At 40.2% G+C, this 17549-nt stretch overlaps 1 protein-coding gene across 8 annotated transcripts in view; it reads right to left on the reverse strand.

Annotated features, from left to right (window-relative positions):
• The window catches only part of LOC127450517 (microtubule-associated protein tau-like), a 61009-nt gene extending 45254 nt beyond the window's left edge, over positions 1 to 15755 (reverse strand). For 5 of the 8 annotated variants that reach the window (XM_051714727.1, XM_051714726.1, XM_051714723.1 and 2 more), the window contains exons 1-2: positions 15673 to 15688; positions 15470 to 15576 (exon numbers count right to left, since the gene is read on the reverse strand). The gene's annotated coding sequence lies outside the window, so the exon portion shown is untranslated. Of the gene's footprint in view, positions 1 to 14135; positions 14241 to 15469; positions 15593 to 15672 lie in introns of those variants that run through there. The other 3 variants (XM_051714725.1, XM_051714721.1, XM_051714722.1) reach the window with 3 other exon arrangements.
• Between the last annotated feature and the right edge of the window lie 1794 nt (positions 15756 to 17549).

The raw sequence follows: 17549 nt of genomic DNA on the forward strand, positions 1-17549 counted from the left end.
ACCAACTGGCTGGTGTTTTTATGGACATTTTCAACCTTTCCCTCTCTTTGTCTGTGGTCCCCACATGCTTTAAATCGTCCACCATTGTGCCTGTATCAAAGCAATCCAAAATCATTTGCTTAAATTACTGGCATCCTGTTGCTCTGACCCCCATCATCAGCAAATGCTTTGAGAGACTAATCAGAGATAACATCTGCTCTGTGCTGCCTCCATCACTGAACCCATTGCAGTTTGCTTACCACAACAACCACTCCACTGATGATGCCATTGCATCTACAATACACACTGCTCTCTCCCACCTGGAAAAAAGGAACACTTATGTGAGAATGCTGTTTGACTACAGCTCAGCATTCAACACCATAGTGCCCTCCAAGCTTGATGAGAAACTCCGGACTCTGGGCCTAACCAGCTCGCTGTGCAGCTGGATCCTGGATTTCCTGTCAAGCAGACGCCAGGTGGTTAGAATGGGCAGTAACATCTCCTCATCACTGACCTTCAACACTGAAGTCCCGCAGGGCTGTGTTCTTAGCCCACTCCTGTATTCCCTGTACACACATGACTGTGTGGCAACACATAGCTCCAATGCCATCATTAAGTTTGCTGATGATACGACGGTGGTAGGTCTGATCACTGACAATGATGAAACAGCCTACAGAGAGGAGGTGCACACTCTGACATGCTGGTGTCAGGAGCACAACATCTCCCTCAATGTCAGTAAGACAAAGGAGCTGGTGGTGGACTTCAGGAGAAGAGAAAGAGAACACAGCCCCATCACCATCAATGGAGCACCAGTGGAGAGAGTCAGCAGCTTCAAGTTCCTGGGTGTCCACATCACTGAGGAACTCACATGATCCATCCACACTGAGGCCGTTGTGAAGAAGGCTCATCAGCGCCTCTTCTTCCTGAGACGGCTGAGGAGGTTTGGAATGAACCGCTACATCCTCACACGTTCTACACCAGCACTGTAGAGAGCATCCTGACTGGCTGCATCTCCGCCTGGTACGGCAATAGCACCGCCTACAACCGCAACGCCCTGCAAAGCCCTGCAAAGGGTGGTGCAAACTGCCAGACACATCATCGGAGGTGAGCTTCCCTCCCTCCAGGACATATACACCAGGCGGTGTGTGAAAAAAGCTCAGAGGATCATCAGAGACTCCCCCGAGCCATGGGCTGCTCTCACTGCTACCATCAGGCAGGAGGTATCGCAGCATCAGGACCCGCACCAGCCGACTCCATGACAGCTTCTTTCCCCAAGCAATTAAGACTTTTGAACTCTTGATCTCTCATGATCAATATACATCAGCACTGCACTTTATTAATCTTATAGTCTCACACTGGACTGTCATAAATTATATTCTCTTAACAACACACTGGCAACTGACTATCAACCGACAGCCTGAATGTCAATACAGTACAATACAACCTACTGTACATTTTATATATACTATTTTTTTATTGTATAATGTGTATTCTATATTGTGTGTATTGTATAATGTACATAGTATGTTATTATTTGTATATTGTGTTGTGTGTAATTATGTGTATATTAGATTTTAAATTGTGTTGTGTAAATTTGATGTTTATTGTAGATTGGTATATGTCTCATCACTGTCACGACTGCTATGTTGCTCGGGACTGCACCCAAGAATTTCACACACTATTGCACTTGTGTATATGGTTGTGTGACATAAAAGTGATCTGATTTGATTTGATTTTTGATTTTGAATTTGGTAACCGGTATGCATTTTGGATTAACATCTGTACTGCGGTCATACAAAACCGCCACCGCGTGCCAGAAATGTGCACCTCATTCTATTCACTTCACATGTACGCGGTACACATTCTGTCAGAGAAATGGAAGAGGAATATGGAGCGGCTTTATGTGAGACTGAGAGAATTGAAGAAACAGGGTTTTTCAGGTACTGACCGTTTTTCGGTGGTCACCCAAGGGAAATTCAGTGACATTGATCTCACATTCTGAATATGCTTCTTATCAGACACACGCAGCTGTGTTTCATGTGATTTTCGCTTGCGCTATCTCTGAAGTGTGAAAGTGTACGTGAGACCAGCAGACTTCCAGATTGGGCTTCACAGACACTTGCGCTACTCAGCTCATTTTCTCTCTATTGCGGCACAAACTTAAAAACCTGCATGACCAATTTTAATTCTGTTCAGGCAAGGCAGGACAGGCTGAACACAGGAACGGACGAGGACAATGATGATATGAGAACCCAAGTGCAGTTTATTTACAAAGTGCAGTTTATCCAAACGTGAATTCAAAACAGACTTGACTTTGACAACATTATACCTACATAATACTTGACAAAGGACTAGAGAACATGAGGGCTATAAATACACAGACTAGGTAAACAAGTTAACAAGACAATGAAACATGAACCAATAACAAGACTAAACTAATACACCAGACATGGTCACGAGGCCTGGGAGGCGGCCACTGGAGAGGTGCAGGAGACAGAGGCTCAGGGGGTGGAGCCATGGAAGTCTCAGGGACTGGCCACAACAGGGGAACAGTCTTGGTGGCTGTGAGCACATGCAGTGGAAGGGTAACAGTCTCCATGGTCGTGAGCATGGGCAGTGACAGGGGAACGGTCTTTGCGGTAGTGAGCATGGGCAGTGACAGTGGAACAACCTCCGTGGTCATAAGCACAGGCAGAGACTGGGGAATGACCTTCATGGTCGTGAGCATGGGCAGTGACAGGGGAATGACCTCCGTGGTCGTGAGCACAGCTGTGGGGGAATTGGAAGGCGAAGCCGTGGTAGGCTTGAGGGGCGGAGCCATGGGAGGCTCGATAAAGGAAGACGGATAAAGGAAAAGGTGGGGCAGACATGGCGACATGGCAAGGCGGGGCTGTTTGACTAAGCATGGAAGGCGTAGTGGTTTGGCTTGACATGGCAGGTGGGACAGCATGGCTTGACATGGCAAGTGGGACAACATGGCATGACGTAGTTGACGTGGCAACATGGCATGATGAGGCAGACGTGGTGGCCGAGGCTTCAGGAGCTGGCCCTGGGACAGACGAGGCTTCAGGCGCTGGCCCTGGGACAGACGAGGCTTCAGGCGCTGGCCCTGGGACGGACGAGGCTTCAGGCGCTGGCCCTGGGACGGATGAGGCTTCAGGCGCTGGCCCTGGGATGGATGAGGCTTCAGGCGCTGGCCCTGGGACGGACGAGTCTTCAGGCACTGGCCCTAGGATGGATGAGGCTTCAGGTGCTGGCAGAGGTGTATAGTAACAAAGTACAAATAACTTAATTCTCCCTTAATGTGCTTTTTGTAGCTTGAAATGTCTGGCCACCATTCACTTGCATTGAATTGACCTATAGAGCTAAAATATTCTTCTAAAAATCTTTGTATGTGTTCTGCAGATGAAAGAAAGTCAAACATATTTGGGACACCATCGTTTCAAAGATCTGATGAGATAATATTCATTCAAACCAGGTATTATCCACTGTTCAGTGAAATAGAGATTGTATGTATGACTTCTGTGAACAGTTTACAATGTGACCTGGTAAGTTTAAGCTATAGTTTGAACTTTGATCTTATTTGGGGGTAATTAACGTTTTTCAATGAAATACTTTATAAATTTATATACGTATAACTACACATACATTGTAACGGAACAATTTTCTTGCAAATTTTAAAGAGCTAAATATTATAAATATTTTTAACTAGATTTGATAAAGCCAGCTAGGTACCTGTCTGAAAACATCAGTTACTGTAACATTACTTACCTAAAGTACCTACTTGAATTCAGCAAGCTAACTAATTTTTTTTCTTTTTTTTTATGCCAATAACAGTCTAAATATTTACAGTTGCATAATGCAACACAAAAACTATTATAAGTGTCAAATAATATCAAAAACATGAATACATTGTCAGATATTTTTTTTTTCTGAGAGGGTATTTGCTCAAACACTTTTACAAAAATTTGTTAATGTTTTTTTTGCAAAAATTATTTAAGAGATAAGCCCTGTATCTCTTCCCCTGCTGAAACGTGAAATTTAGCATTTTGGTAAGGTTGATTACCACTTTTTGAATACCGCCAATTGTTTTATTTATTTATTTTATTTTTGTTGTTTTTGTTTTTACTCTGACTATGTTTGTCAAGTTCCAAATAAAGATAAAATTATATAAGATATAAGTAGTTTTCTTTTATAAAGTATTTAATTCAATAACTGGATTTTTCAAAAATAGGCAATACAATGTGTTTATTTAATATATAAACCAATTTTTATTGCTTTTTTTTTTTTTTTTTTGGTGAAAATGTTATCTATATCATGATATATATCGTCATTGTGTTATAAAATTAGTAATATCGTGATATAAGATTTTGGTCATATTGCCCACCCCTAGTGCAGACAGTCTGCATGAAGCCTAGTTTTTCTAGACATGCGGACAGTCCATGTCTTCATGCGTCATCGCTGCATGCACCTGCCATTTACTGTATAAAAATTGCATTACAAAGCAATGTGGCGAAATTTCCGAATGGGCTAACATTCAAAAGGGTATACTTTGAAAGGCTGAGCGCTCGACAGCATGCAAGACGGAATGGCACACGGAAAAACAGATATAACCTAGAGTTAGTGTTCATTTGTAAGTTTGATTCATTTCTCTATATCAGTTCAAATTGTTCATTTCAATGAATCAACTCCTAATGATTCAACGATTTTTATTTTATCATCACTCAAAAATGTTCACTGTGGTCTCCGCATGGCATTTTTACATGTTCCTAAATGCTTTAATGCAAAACAATTAGATAAGTATTGCTGTTTAATACTATGTATTGTTATATTGATGAATATAAATGAAAATGATTACATACAATTGCTTATTTATATTCATTTAGTGAAAAACAGTGTGGGAAACATGGTTTTGTTATTTATAACTAGCTTTTTATAGTTTTTTACTACTTGCAGTATTTGGAATCTAGCCTAATTGCCAACAATGACTGTTCAGTTGAAATGACGGTTCCTCAGATTACCCTTATAAAAAAATGACCCTTTTAGAGTTTATACATAAATATCTAGATATATTTCCAATAACGTCAAAAGGGTAAAAAAAAAATATCGAGACATAATTTGTTTAGCTCTGTTACCCAGCCCTACCCTCTTTCTTTTCAACCTCACAGTAAACAGAAAACAGAGGACGCAGTGAATGATGAGGAAGACAAAAAAGAAAGAGACAGAGAATGTGTGAGGGTTTTCACATAGCTGAAAGAACAAGGGAGAATAGGCAAGAAGGAGAGAGAAACAACAAAGACTAAACATGCGGGAGGAAAGAATTTCGAGAGCGAGAAAAAGAGATGGAGGAGGACAAAGACAGAGAACACTTCAGGGAAAAAGGATGGAGGAACTTCAGGCGAGAGGAGAAAGTGGCACACACACACACACACACACACACACACACACACACACTTAGAGCCTGCAACTGTATGATACAGCAGAATTCTAGCGGGACTTTCACTGATTCTGCTGCAACAGTGCAGTGGGCTGGCATCACATCCAGAGGACTGAGGCATCATGGGCGTTTCTCTGCATTCAGCCCTGTCCTTTCTCATCAGATCATGTTTTATTTTTTCCAGAGCACACTGTGCTAAATGATCCCATGGCACGACAGATCTGAAATGAATGCTTCTTGAGGTCATGTTTGGCCCACCAACAAAACTGTATCCACGTATTAAAGGGATAAGTTCACCCCAAACTTTTAATTATCATCATTTACTCATTCTCATGTTGTTCCAAACCTGTATGACTTTCCTTCTTCCATTGAACATAAAGAGATGTTAGCAGAATATTATTTTGCCTCAGTCACCATTCACTTTCTTTGCATAATGTTTCCATAGAATGAAAGTCAGCGGTCACTGAGGCTACGATTCTACCATATGGGTTTGGTCTGCCATGAGGGTGAGTGAATGATGACAGCACTTTAATTCTGGATGACCTATCCTATTAAAAATAGGTCAGAGCTAAACATCAGTGAGCACTTTAAAAGAAGGTAAATCATGAACTGATCCAGTAATGCATGTTAAAGCTGACCCTGTGTAACCTGTCAGTGGTCATGGTGTGATTTGAAGATCTGGTGTTTTTCCGCTTAACTGACCCTGGCCAACTTCTGCTCATTCAACTGGAAAAATGACAATCTGGCAAATGATTGGCTTCTCCTTGCACCCCAGATACCAGGATGTAGGGGTTTCTCTCTGTGTGTCAATACTTGACATGATGATCCATAACCTCATGTAATCACCACAATGATGAACATGCTCATGGCATGGAATCGTCTTGCTTGATGTTGGTGTCCCCAACAGGCTTCTTAACCAACTTAACCAGGAAGGCATCCTTGGTCAACCATCTTCACCACAATAAAACTTGCTAGTCGACCACCAATCAATTTTCGCTGATGAACAGCATGACTATACTGATCTACCAGGTAGAGCAGCACTAATCCACAGAAATCAGCCAGGACCAGCATGGAAATCCATGCTGGTCTGAGCTGGTGTTTTCAACCAAGTCTCTGAGTGAAATAGACGTGATCTGCCAATATTATTATTTGTAATCAAAACCCTCCAATATACTGTATGTTATTTCAGTTGTTTCTGTCTTTAGGTCCTGGCAGTACACATTTAACTCTTTGCAAGGACAGAAAATGAGGCCACCTGCTGGCCAACACAATAAGAGAAATCTGTGAAGAAACTGCATATGATGACAGAGCCAGGCTGATACACTAAGAGGAGAAATCAATGGAGCAGTCTTACAAGTTGGTACACATACTGTATGAACACCCATTATGCTTCCAAAAACTTTTCTTGCTTTCACAGCAACCACTCTAGCCAGCCAATCTGATTAAATTTCCAAACTAAAAAACTAAAACTAAAAAGGCCAAACATGGAAGATCTCCAGCCCACCCACCCCCTTTATCAATCGTTAAGAGTTTTTCGCACAACTTCACATCAATTTCACCCTCAGTTTACTATTTTATTGCATCAGAAGTTTCATAACCCATTTACCATCTTGTCTAACACTGTATGTTTACGTGCGGAGTTATAATCATGCTACAGCAGGTTTTTGCACAGTTGAGCAACTATAAATTATACAATGCGTAATTGAATATTTGAGGGAAGGACATAAGCATGTAGATGTTTTCCCATTGATCTTTTGCATCACAAAATGACACTTTACCGCTCCTTGTTTTTCATCCATCCATGTATTTAAGAATGTTCGACATTAATGCTGTCTCCTCATCCATCCAAAAATGAATGTTACTAGCGTTCACCATGATACCTCTTCCTTGTTTGTGTTGCATTTGACTTGGGGGTTAAATACAAGCTGTGCATCACCTCTGTTTTTGGCATTATGCACACAACAGTGAGGTCACTTGTGGTCAGAATAACGTGTATGAATGCTGGTAGAAGCCGCGCTATATCACTTTGTCTTCTTAGTCTGTTACTCTGAATCGCAAAAACCGGACTGGTATGATTTCAGTCGGACTAAAGCGCTTACATGACATGTTTTAGTCAGACTGAATTTGAACTTTTAAAGTGCATCTAAACATACTGACTGAGAGAGATGCTGATCTCTGAATAATAGTTAATGTCCCTTAATAAAGTAGAATAGTACACGTAAGTGCCCTAAATAATCCTGTTAGCCACTTGTGGCTTCAGACTCAGAGTCATTATTTATAATCCATCCATTTGCAATCTTCCATTTACCTGTCTATGTTCTGTGGCTTCCAAGCCATTAATACATTGAGGCAGTTGACCCATGCCTGGGTCTCCATGGACTTATTATAAACTTTTAATTTTATAAAGGAAATTACAATCTTTAAAAGTGCAATAACTTGCTCCGTCTTTAAAAATACTTTTCTTTTTGGCTGATGTTGCCAAGTTTTCTTATTTTTTTAGCCCCTCCCCTCCAAACATCTGTCATATAGAGACAACTTTTCATGATCCAGTCAATTCCTGATGGACAAGATTTAAGTCCTGTCCTATGTTTTATAAAAATATAGAAAAATATCTCAGCTCAGTAGGTCCCTAAAATGCAAGTGGTGGTGATCAGACCTTTGAAGCTCCAAAAAGAACAGAGAGTCAGCATAAACATCATCCATACGACTACAGCAGTTAAATTAAGGTTTTCTAAAGTGATACGATCACTTTTAGTGTGAAAAAGATCAATATTTAAGTACTTTTTAACTATAAATCATCACTTCCTCTCAGCAGCAGTATGCGCGTATGACACAATTGCGTTGACATGTTCACGCAAGAACTGACTCACGTGCGACACACCCAGAAGAGCAGTGCTGTTTACAACTGAGTAGGAGGAATGCTATACAGAAGCTTAGTTGGTTTTGGTTTAGATCTGTATTTGTATCTGTATGTTTTTCACAATGGTGCATTTGTGTGCTTATCCTGAATATTTCATCTGAGAGAAAAACACAAGATTACGTCCGTAACATGCCAACGCGAATATGTCAAGCGAAAGAACACGTGAACTCAGCGCTCTTATGAATGCACATGCTGCTGCTGACCGGAAGTGATAATTTATAGTTAAAAAGTTCTTAAATATTGATCTTTTCGCACCAAAAGTGATCTGGTCGCTTCAGAAGACATTAATTTAACCACTGGAGTCATATGGATGACGTTTATGCTGAATGTCTATTCTTTTTGGAGCTTCAAAAGTCGAATCACCATCCACTTGCATTTTAAGGACCTACTGAGATAAGATATTTTTCTGTTTTTCTTCAAATGTGTTCTGCTGAAGAAAGAAAGTCATACACACCTGGGATAGCATGAGGGTGAGTAAATGATTAGAGAATTTCCATTTTTGGGTGAGCTATCCCTTTAAATTAGCCAGAATGTCCTCTCCAGCTCAGCGCTTCTGTTTCAAGAAATGTATGGGTCTTCCTGACAGACCAATTACATAAGTGCCCTGTGCTCTGTATAACTGCAACAATGCAGTAGGACAGGAAAATAAAACCAACCCCGCACATGGACGTATTGTATTGAGGGATACGCCACTCAAGTGAGAATTTGTTTGGTCAAATCATTGTGAAATTCTTTGTTTTCACGAACTTTAGTGAAGTTTATAATAATTCTCCTGTGCTTGGGTTGTTGTCAAAGGGTGGGCAAGTCTGCTAGCTAGCAACCATGTCCATACACAGTTGGGTGCCTCTCTGCCTCTGACCTAGTTTAGTCTATCCCAGCAAGCAACGCAGATTGCAGCATCACTTCAGATGTATGCAGCCCTCTTTTCCTTCTCTTGTCTCCCCCCTTTAGTCTCATTCTCCTTCTCTCTCTCTCTCTCTCTATCTTTGTCTCACTCATCACAGAGCTCAAGCACTGGGGCAGCAGGATCAGGCAAGGGTAGTGGCTCCATGTCTGCATGTGCCAAATGCAGCATGCACGGCAGACACTGTCTAATCTGGAAAAATTCTCAAAATTCCCTCATATATCGAGGTGCACTTGCACCAGAAAGCCTGATCAACTGCCTTCATAAATCCAGTGGCTAAAAGCTTATACTGTGACTGGCCCACCCCAAAATTGTGCTGATACTTAATTAATAAGCACTAATCAAAAACTTCACGTGAGGTTCAATGGATTCTACTAACATTTATAGAAAAGCAACAGAAAAAAACAACGACACGATTATTAGGACTAATAATGTCAGGAACACTCTCAAGAGAGAATGCATGTAACAATCAGAAATATGCATTATTGCTAGGGATGGGTCACAATGATTGACTATTCATCTAATAACTGACTAGTCGAAATAGTCTTAGTTTGAAAAACATTAATTCTGTTGTGCTTTATCTAGCTGTTTATGAATGCAAGAATGCATCTTACAGTATGTAAATACCCCCTAAGAAATGCGTCCAATCACTGTCATGTGAACCCGAAACCAGCCTAATTATACAAGCTTTCCTTAGACCAGAAACATACTTTATGCAAGTAAGTGTACGCAGATGTGAGTATTTGGACAACAATGTTCGTTAACATGTTTAACATGCGTTCTTGCTTTAATGTGGCAGTAATAAATCTCAGCATTAAAGGGGGCAGTAGGGTTACCTTCAAAAGTCCGTGACGTTGTTATGTGTTATCATTCAATTAAGTTGTTATAAAAATATTGAATTTAAAATATACTTGCTCAGCAATATTCTCTTCAAACTGTTGCTCCCCCTTGTGGCAACATTGAAAATGCAACTTTTCCAAATTTTGGAATGCAAAAACACACAAACTTGAGCTTGCATACCAGAAGAATTTGTGACTGCTTTCACATATGCGTAAATTATGTTTCAGCCTTTAAGAGTGATTAGTCGACTAGTCATTCAGGCAGCCCACCGACTAGATGACTTTGACCATCTCTAATCATTATATGGATGACCTAAAAGCCATATTTATTTATATAGAGAGCTGCGGTGACTTGCCTGTTTTACACCTGCTCAACCAAAAGAGATGTCCTTGATATCTAGTGGAGAGACGCAATCTTTTCTTTTGCTGCACTGTTTCTAGACCTGCAGCCCTAGACTTGCCCAGACTCTCAGCATGGGAGATCACACCTCACTGAATCTCAACATTAAATTAACAGACCGGCAGAGCAATCACTGTGTGTGTCTTAGTGTGTGTGGACACTCGCTGACTTGAAATAATGGTCATGCCACCAGATGACATTGCTAAATCCACTTAGCATTTGAAAACATTCAGTCCTGTTCAAAGGACACTTGGCATTTACATGAACATGTGCAGTAGAGATGTAGGAGTGAAGGGGAAAGTGTCAGCCTGGTGATGTACGTACATCCAGCGTTGTCTGGAGAATATGTGTGGATGCAGATTGCTTTGAGGCACATGCTGATAATCATAAACTCTGAGAGTTGGCTCCAGTGTAGAGGATAGCTGTATTATCAACTGCATCCACAGCTTGTATATTTTCAGATATAATTGTTTTTTTTTGACACCCTCATTTTTTTTTTATTTCACTTCAATCATTCACACTGTTCAAAATTACTTGACAGTATTGATTCAATCATAAATGACTACTAAATTTTTACTTTGTCTTTTTAAAGTATTATGAGCTAAACTACCACTAAGTTTAACTTTGTTGTTTTCATATTTAAAAAATATTTTTAGACAATTTTTAAGATTTACGCTTTTCAGTTTCATAACAACAATTCCATCAAATTGAATAGTGTAATGTTTAACAAAATGTAATTAATAAAACTTTAATTTTATTAAAGATTACTCAGTTCAGTTTGAGTGTAGATGTAGTGTAAAGTACAGCTTCATCTCATGAAAATTACGCAACTATGGCAACGTTTTTGCAAAATTATATTACACCAATTTCTTACACGTATCCGAGGTGAAATGTCCACTGTGCGGTGCTAAAAGTGAACTAAGTTTTCTCCCCAACAGATGAGATTTTTAAGGTTAATGCCCTATTGAGTTTTAAATCTTCAAAACCAACCTAAACCTAACCGATAGTGTCATAAAAAGCAAATGTGAGATGAAAAATGCAATTGCTAAAGCAACCACGTCATTTTGTGGTGCTTCTATGACACTTTCTGCTCAAGTGTCGACTTGCATCCTGAATGTAATCCTGAATGATAAAAGGGTTAGTTCACCCAAAAATGAAAATTCTCTCATCATTTACTCACCCTCATGCCATCCCAGATGTGTATGACTTTTTTTCTTCTGCAGAACACAAATTAAAATATTTAGAAGAATATTTCAGCTTTGTAGGTCCTCACAATGCAAGTGAATGGGTGTCAAAATTTTTAAGCTCCAAAATCCACATAAGGGCAAAAAAAAGTACTCCAGACAACTCTGGTGGTTAAATCCATGTTTAGACATGATATGATAGGTGTGGGTGAGAAACAGATCAATATTTAAGTCCTTTTTACTTTAAATTCTTCTCCTTGCTTAGTCAATCTCCACTTGACTTTCACTTTCTCATTTTCCTTCTGTTTTTGGTGATTCACATCCTTCTTGCATATCGCCCCCTAATGGGCAGGGAGGAGAATTTAAAAATTGACAAAAAAATTACTTAAATATTGATCTGTTTCTCACCCACCCACATGAGTTAAACCACTGGAGTTGTATGGATTATTTTTATGCTACCTTTGTGGATTTATGAGTTTCAAAATATTGGCACCCATTCACTTGCAAAGTGAGGACCTACAGAGCTGAAATATTCTTCCAGATATCTTATTTTGTGTTCTGCAGAAGAAAGTCATATACATCTGGGATGGCATGAGGGTGAGTAAATCATGAGAGAATTTTCATTTTTGGGTGAACTAACCCTTTTATCATTCAGGATTATAACAACGTTCAAATGGCTTTCAAAAAGTGTGTGTGATGTAATTGCGTTGGCACGTGAGACACGCGAGAACTGAGGCACGTGCGACACACATGGAACAGCAGTGCTGTTTACAACTAAATAGGAGGAATGCTGTACAGAAGCTTAGTTGGTTTTGGTTTAGATCTGTATTTTCCTGTTTCTTTACTCACAATGGTTTATTTGTGTGCTTATCCTGGATGTCTCAACTGAGAGGAGAACGTGAGATTAAATCTGTAACATGCCAATGCGAATACGTCACACGAGAGACCGCGTGAACTCAGCGCTCTCGTGAAGCTTACCAGAAGCATTGGATTATAGTTAAAAAGTGCTTAAATATTGATCTTTTTTTTTTTGCACCAAAAGCGATCATGTCGCTTTAGAATAGTGGTTCTCAACCAGGGGGTCGGGACCAACTAGGGGGTCTCAGCACACTTCCAGGGGGGCCTCAATCTTAAAATTATTTAAATTAAGGTAGATTATTATAATGTTTATATAATTGTTATAATTCAACTTGCTGAAAATGCCAAAAAATTTAATAATTCCCTTCAGCAGCTTGCTTTTTATGAAGAACATACAATTCTTGACATTTCTGGAATCACAAAATGCATCATGATTACCAGTAATTGTTTTAATCTATTGACACTTGTAGTTTCTTTTATTACAAAACTTTGAAAAACAAGCTTTGTCATCATTACAGTAGAAGTATCTGAGGAAATATCTTATAATACTGTAGATATATCTTATAATATAAATATCTACTAGCCTACATGTGGGGCCTTCGAATATTTTCTCAGACAGTGGGGGGCCTTGGAGTCAAAAATGTTGAGAACTACTGCTTTAGAATACATTAATTTAACAGCTGGAGTCGTATGGATGACGTTTATGCTGACGATCTGTGATTTTTTGAGCTTCAAAAATCGTATCACCATCTACTTGCATTTTAAGGACCTATTGAGCTGAGATATTTTTCTGTTGTTCTTCAAATGAGTTCTGGTGAAGAAAGAAAGTCATACACACCTGGGATTTCATGAGGGTGAGTACATAATGAGAGAATTTTCATTTTTGGGTGATCTATCCCTTTAAAATCTCGTTTTACCCACATGATCTTATCTGACAATACTGACACAGTCCAGCTTCCTCTATTCTGACATGAAAAAGCGATTATAACGTTTGGTTGATAGAGGAAACACACACTTCATTGCATGGTTTGTAAACTGAATTAGATATACCAACTGTTCTCTGGTTATGGCTCTCCTTAATTTCCTGTGATAATTGAATTATGCTTGGCATAACTGGACAGCAAGAAATCTGGTTCTCTCTGATGGTAGGGATCTACTGTCTGTCTGTCTGTCAGAACATGTGTCTAGAACTTGGCTTAGCTAATTTGAACTGACAGTTATGCACATTTATGTAGCCTATATAAACACATATTCATTCTGGAAAGACCTGCAAAAATGTATTGCAGAAATCCAACCCACCATTCTGTCTCAATTAAACTTCTCATCCAGAAAATGGCAGTTTACGCTCTCCGCTAAGATGCCAGCTGAGACAGCAACCGCAAATTTCATTTCGTGATCTTTATACAATTGAAAATGAACACAATCAATATGAAGGCGACAGTGCAGTTTGAATAAAGGCAGGCGGCATGCTCAGCAGCAGCGATGGGCGTGGGGGAGGAAGTGAGGAAGATGCAGCCGCGCTTCTATCCACCAGTTTCAACCGTTGCAGTTCGAATTTCAAATTTAGAATGTTTATATATTTAAAAACAAAACAAAAAATGATACAATACTTACGAAGCGAACAATAGGATGGCGCGGATGGTGATGAGTGTGTGGTCGAGCGCAACAGCCGTGATGGAGAGAGAGAGAGAGAGAGAGAGAGAGAGAGAGAGAGAGAGAGAGAAACGGGGAGGGCGGGGGGAGCAAGGTGTGTCCGCTGCCTTACAAAATGCTGAGTTAACTCTATATAATCTCTGAATCCTTTTTAAATAGTAAAAAGAAGGGAAACGCGTGTTATACCATGTGTTTTATGGTCACATTGCATATAAAGCCAAGCAATGCAAGGAGAATAGTAAAGAGGAAATGCACCATGCATTAAATGTTACGGTTCATGCTTGTAGCTTCTCTTTTTTAGTCTTTAGTTAAAGTCGTTTCGTGTAATATCACACGTTAAACATGTTTTTCACCAATAGACAGCTGTTAAATTTGCACAATTGTTGAGTCACCTCAGAGACAAAGCTCCATGTGGCGTTACAAATTTCAGCATCTTGAATGAAGAGTGTTTCAACAGTGGGGAAAAAAGAGGCAAGACTTCTAAAACCTCCAACAACACGTGCATTCAGTGCGTCAAGCCATTTTTCATTCCGTTAAATTTAGAGTTGTCATTTAAACGCTGCATTAAATCGCATTATTTAAAAATAAGCGAGGTACTATGCAAATTCTACAGAGATCTGAGTAACTAGGGGAGCATTGCGTGACAAAATGGTTCCACATGCACTATTTTCAGTTGAAAGCAAACGGCGAAAATCACGTTATTACACGTTCATCCCGTTCATCCGCAGCGAACGCGATAAACAGGTGGATCAGTCGCGAGCGCAAAAAGCCGCACAAAGGCATTCATTCGTTATGACCACAACCACCCTCTAGAAATAAAAGGCTGGCACCGTAAGCTTTTGCTTTTATCTAGACTGACCGAGTGCAAAAGTATATGTGTATATATATATATATATATATATATATATATATATATATATATATATATATATATATATATATATATATATATATAAAAGCAATAGTGTATTTATGCACGTTCTTATCAATGAAATTTCAATAAAATGACATGCATAGTTTGATTTTATTTCTATACATAAACATACATACATATATATATATATATATATATATATATATATATATATATATATATATATATATATATATATATAAAGACGAGCAGACCCATTATGTCTCAGTCACACACCCAACATCGGATTGAGTCACATCCTTAGACTGAGACCGCTTTTTGCAGTTAAGCGTTGTAAAAACTGTGGCAATGCTTTTGCACACAGTTCAATGCATGATTAAAGATGCATCACAGTAAAATATTAGGTTTGAGTTTGACTTACCTCTGTGGCACACTGAGTTATTGTCTGTCCAACTGCAGCAGTCAGCCAGTGAGCAAATCCTGTCAGAGCAAACAGTTCCTTCAGCGTCCTGGAGAGGAAGGATGGGGCTAGAGAGCAAAAGGAATGCCAGGATGAACCAGAACCTCACACCTTATTAATTTTTAAGCACACACACAACTGACCAAATGCAAAATTGGGTATACATCATTTGCTGCATGCTGCGTCATATGAAATTGCCACTGCATAGATTAGCATAGGTTTCTATTTTGTGTCATAACAGATTTTGGTCAAATTCAAGTTAAAGCTTGCTTTTCTATGACTAATATGTGGTCAGAAAGGAAAACACTTGTTTGTATGTGTGACGAGGAGGAGGGCGTGATCGGGCCGAGAGGATGCACGCCCGGCGCTGAGTTGCCCTTCCGGCCATTCCGCCACCCGATGAATCCACCTCCTAAGAATCTGTGAGAGACGAGGGAGGGAGAGGGGAGAGAGAAAGAGCGAGCGGGAGAGAGAGAGGAAAAAGAGAGAGAGAGAGAGCGCGGCCGCTTTGTGTGTGTGTTTATGTTGCTGTGTTTTCAGTTTGATGGTCTGTCTAATTAAAGTCTTGTTGAATGTAGATCCGGCTCCCGCTTCCTCCTTTCCCGACTGAACAGAGATCTGTTACATTGATGCCGAAACCCGGGAAGGAGGAGGGATGCGCTGTCGGAGAGCCCTCGCGACTGATGAAGGGTCACGATGCCAAGGAGGTATGGTCCAGTGGTGCTGGAGCGGAGGAGCCCGCTGCCGTCCGCCAGGAAGCGGAGGAGCCGCTGACATCTGCTGGGAGGCGAAGGAGCCTGCTGCCATCGCCCGGCGTCACAGAGGATCGCTGCACAGCTGGCTGAGGACCAGTCGACAGCGTGTTCGGGGACCGGCGAGCCAGTTTTTTTTTCTCTCTCTCTCTCTCTCTCTCTCTCTTCTCTCTCTCTATATCTCTCCCGCTGGCTCTTTCCCTCTCCCCTCTCCCTCCCCTCGTCCTACTCAGATTCCCAGGAGGCGGGGAAGACCGGCCGGTGGAAGGACGGCCGAAAGGGCAACACCTCCCCTCCAGTAAGGGGGGGGAGAGTAAGTCAGGCCAGAGGTTTCCCCGGCCTGAATCGGGCATTGGGGGTATGTGACGAGGAGGAGGGCGTGGCCGGGCCGTAACGATGGATGCCCGGCACTGAATCAGACAGGAGAGGGATAAAGAGGAGACTCTAGTTCAAGAGAGAGAGACGCACGATGTTGTGTGTGTGCATCAGATTTATGTTGTGTTTTGTTCATTTGTGTCATTAAAAGTTTACGTTGACTCCTCCTTGCCCATCGTGTGAACCCGTTACAGTATACAAACTGATCAATAAAAATGGAAATGCCTTGTTTTTCCATATTGGCTTAAAGGAGACAACATATGGAATTGAAATGGTGTGTAATGGCAAATGTGACTGAGATAAACAGGAAATAGTGCACCTTTTTCTGAAGTGGATATTCTGAAGAAGAATTATCTTAATTTGTTACTCAAAAAAGCATCTTGCTGTCTCAGAATTATGCATAAATTGACAAATTTTGCCCCTTGCCACCTTTTTAAAAAACAAATATTTTTTATTTTGAACAAAACACAACCTTCCATTTTTATTTATTTTCCCACACGCTATGTCGCTTCTGAAGACATGGATTAAACCACTGGAGCCGTATGGATTACTTTTATTCTCATTTGAGTATGAGGGTGAGTAAATTATGAGAGAATTTTCATTTTTGGGTGAACTATTCCTTTAAGCGGTGCCTTTTGCCCCACTGTACCCCATATAATATTAGTGGGCCAGTTACATTAAGCAGGTAAACTGGCACCAAATGTAGCTTAAAAATGTGGAGTGTTTTTGGGTAGTTACTGCATTAACTGCATACAGTACACTTTACTACAGCAAATGACAGTTTTAGTTCAGTAACATAGTATTTTATGTGGGATGTTTATTAGTAGGCTACTTTGGATTTGGAGAGAGTACTGCTCCATTTGAATCAAGCCTTATATGCATTGACTATATTTTATCTTAAACAAGGATTAATT

This window comes from Myxocyprinus asiaticus, chromosome 13 (assembly GCF_019703515.2).
Source record: "Myxocyprinus asiaticus isolate MX2 ecotype Aquarium Trade chromosome 13, UBuf_Myxa_2, whole genome shotgun sequence".
Lineage (NCBI taxonomy): Eukaryota > Metazoa > Chordata > Actinopteri > Cypriniformes > Catostomidae > Myxocyprinus > Myxocyprinus asiaticus.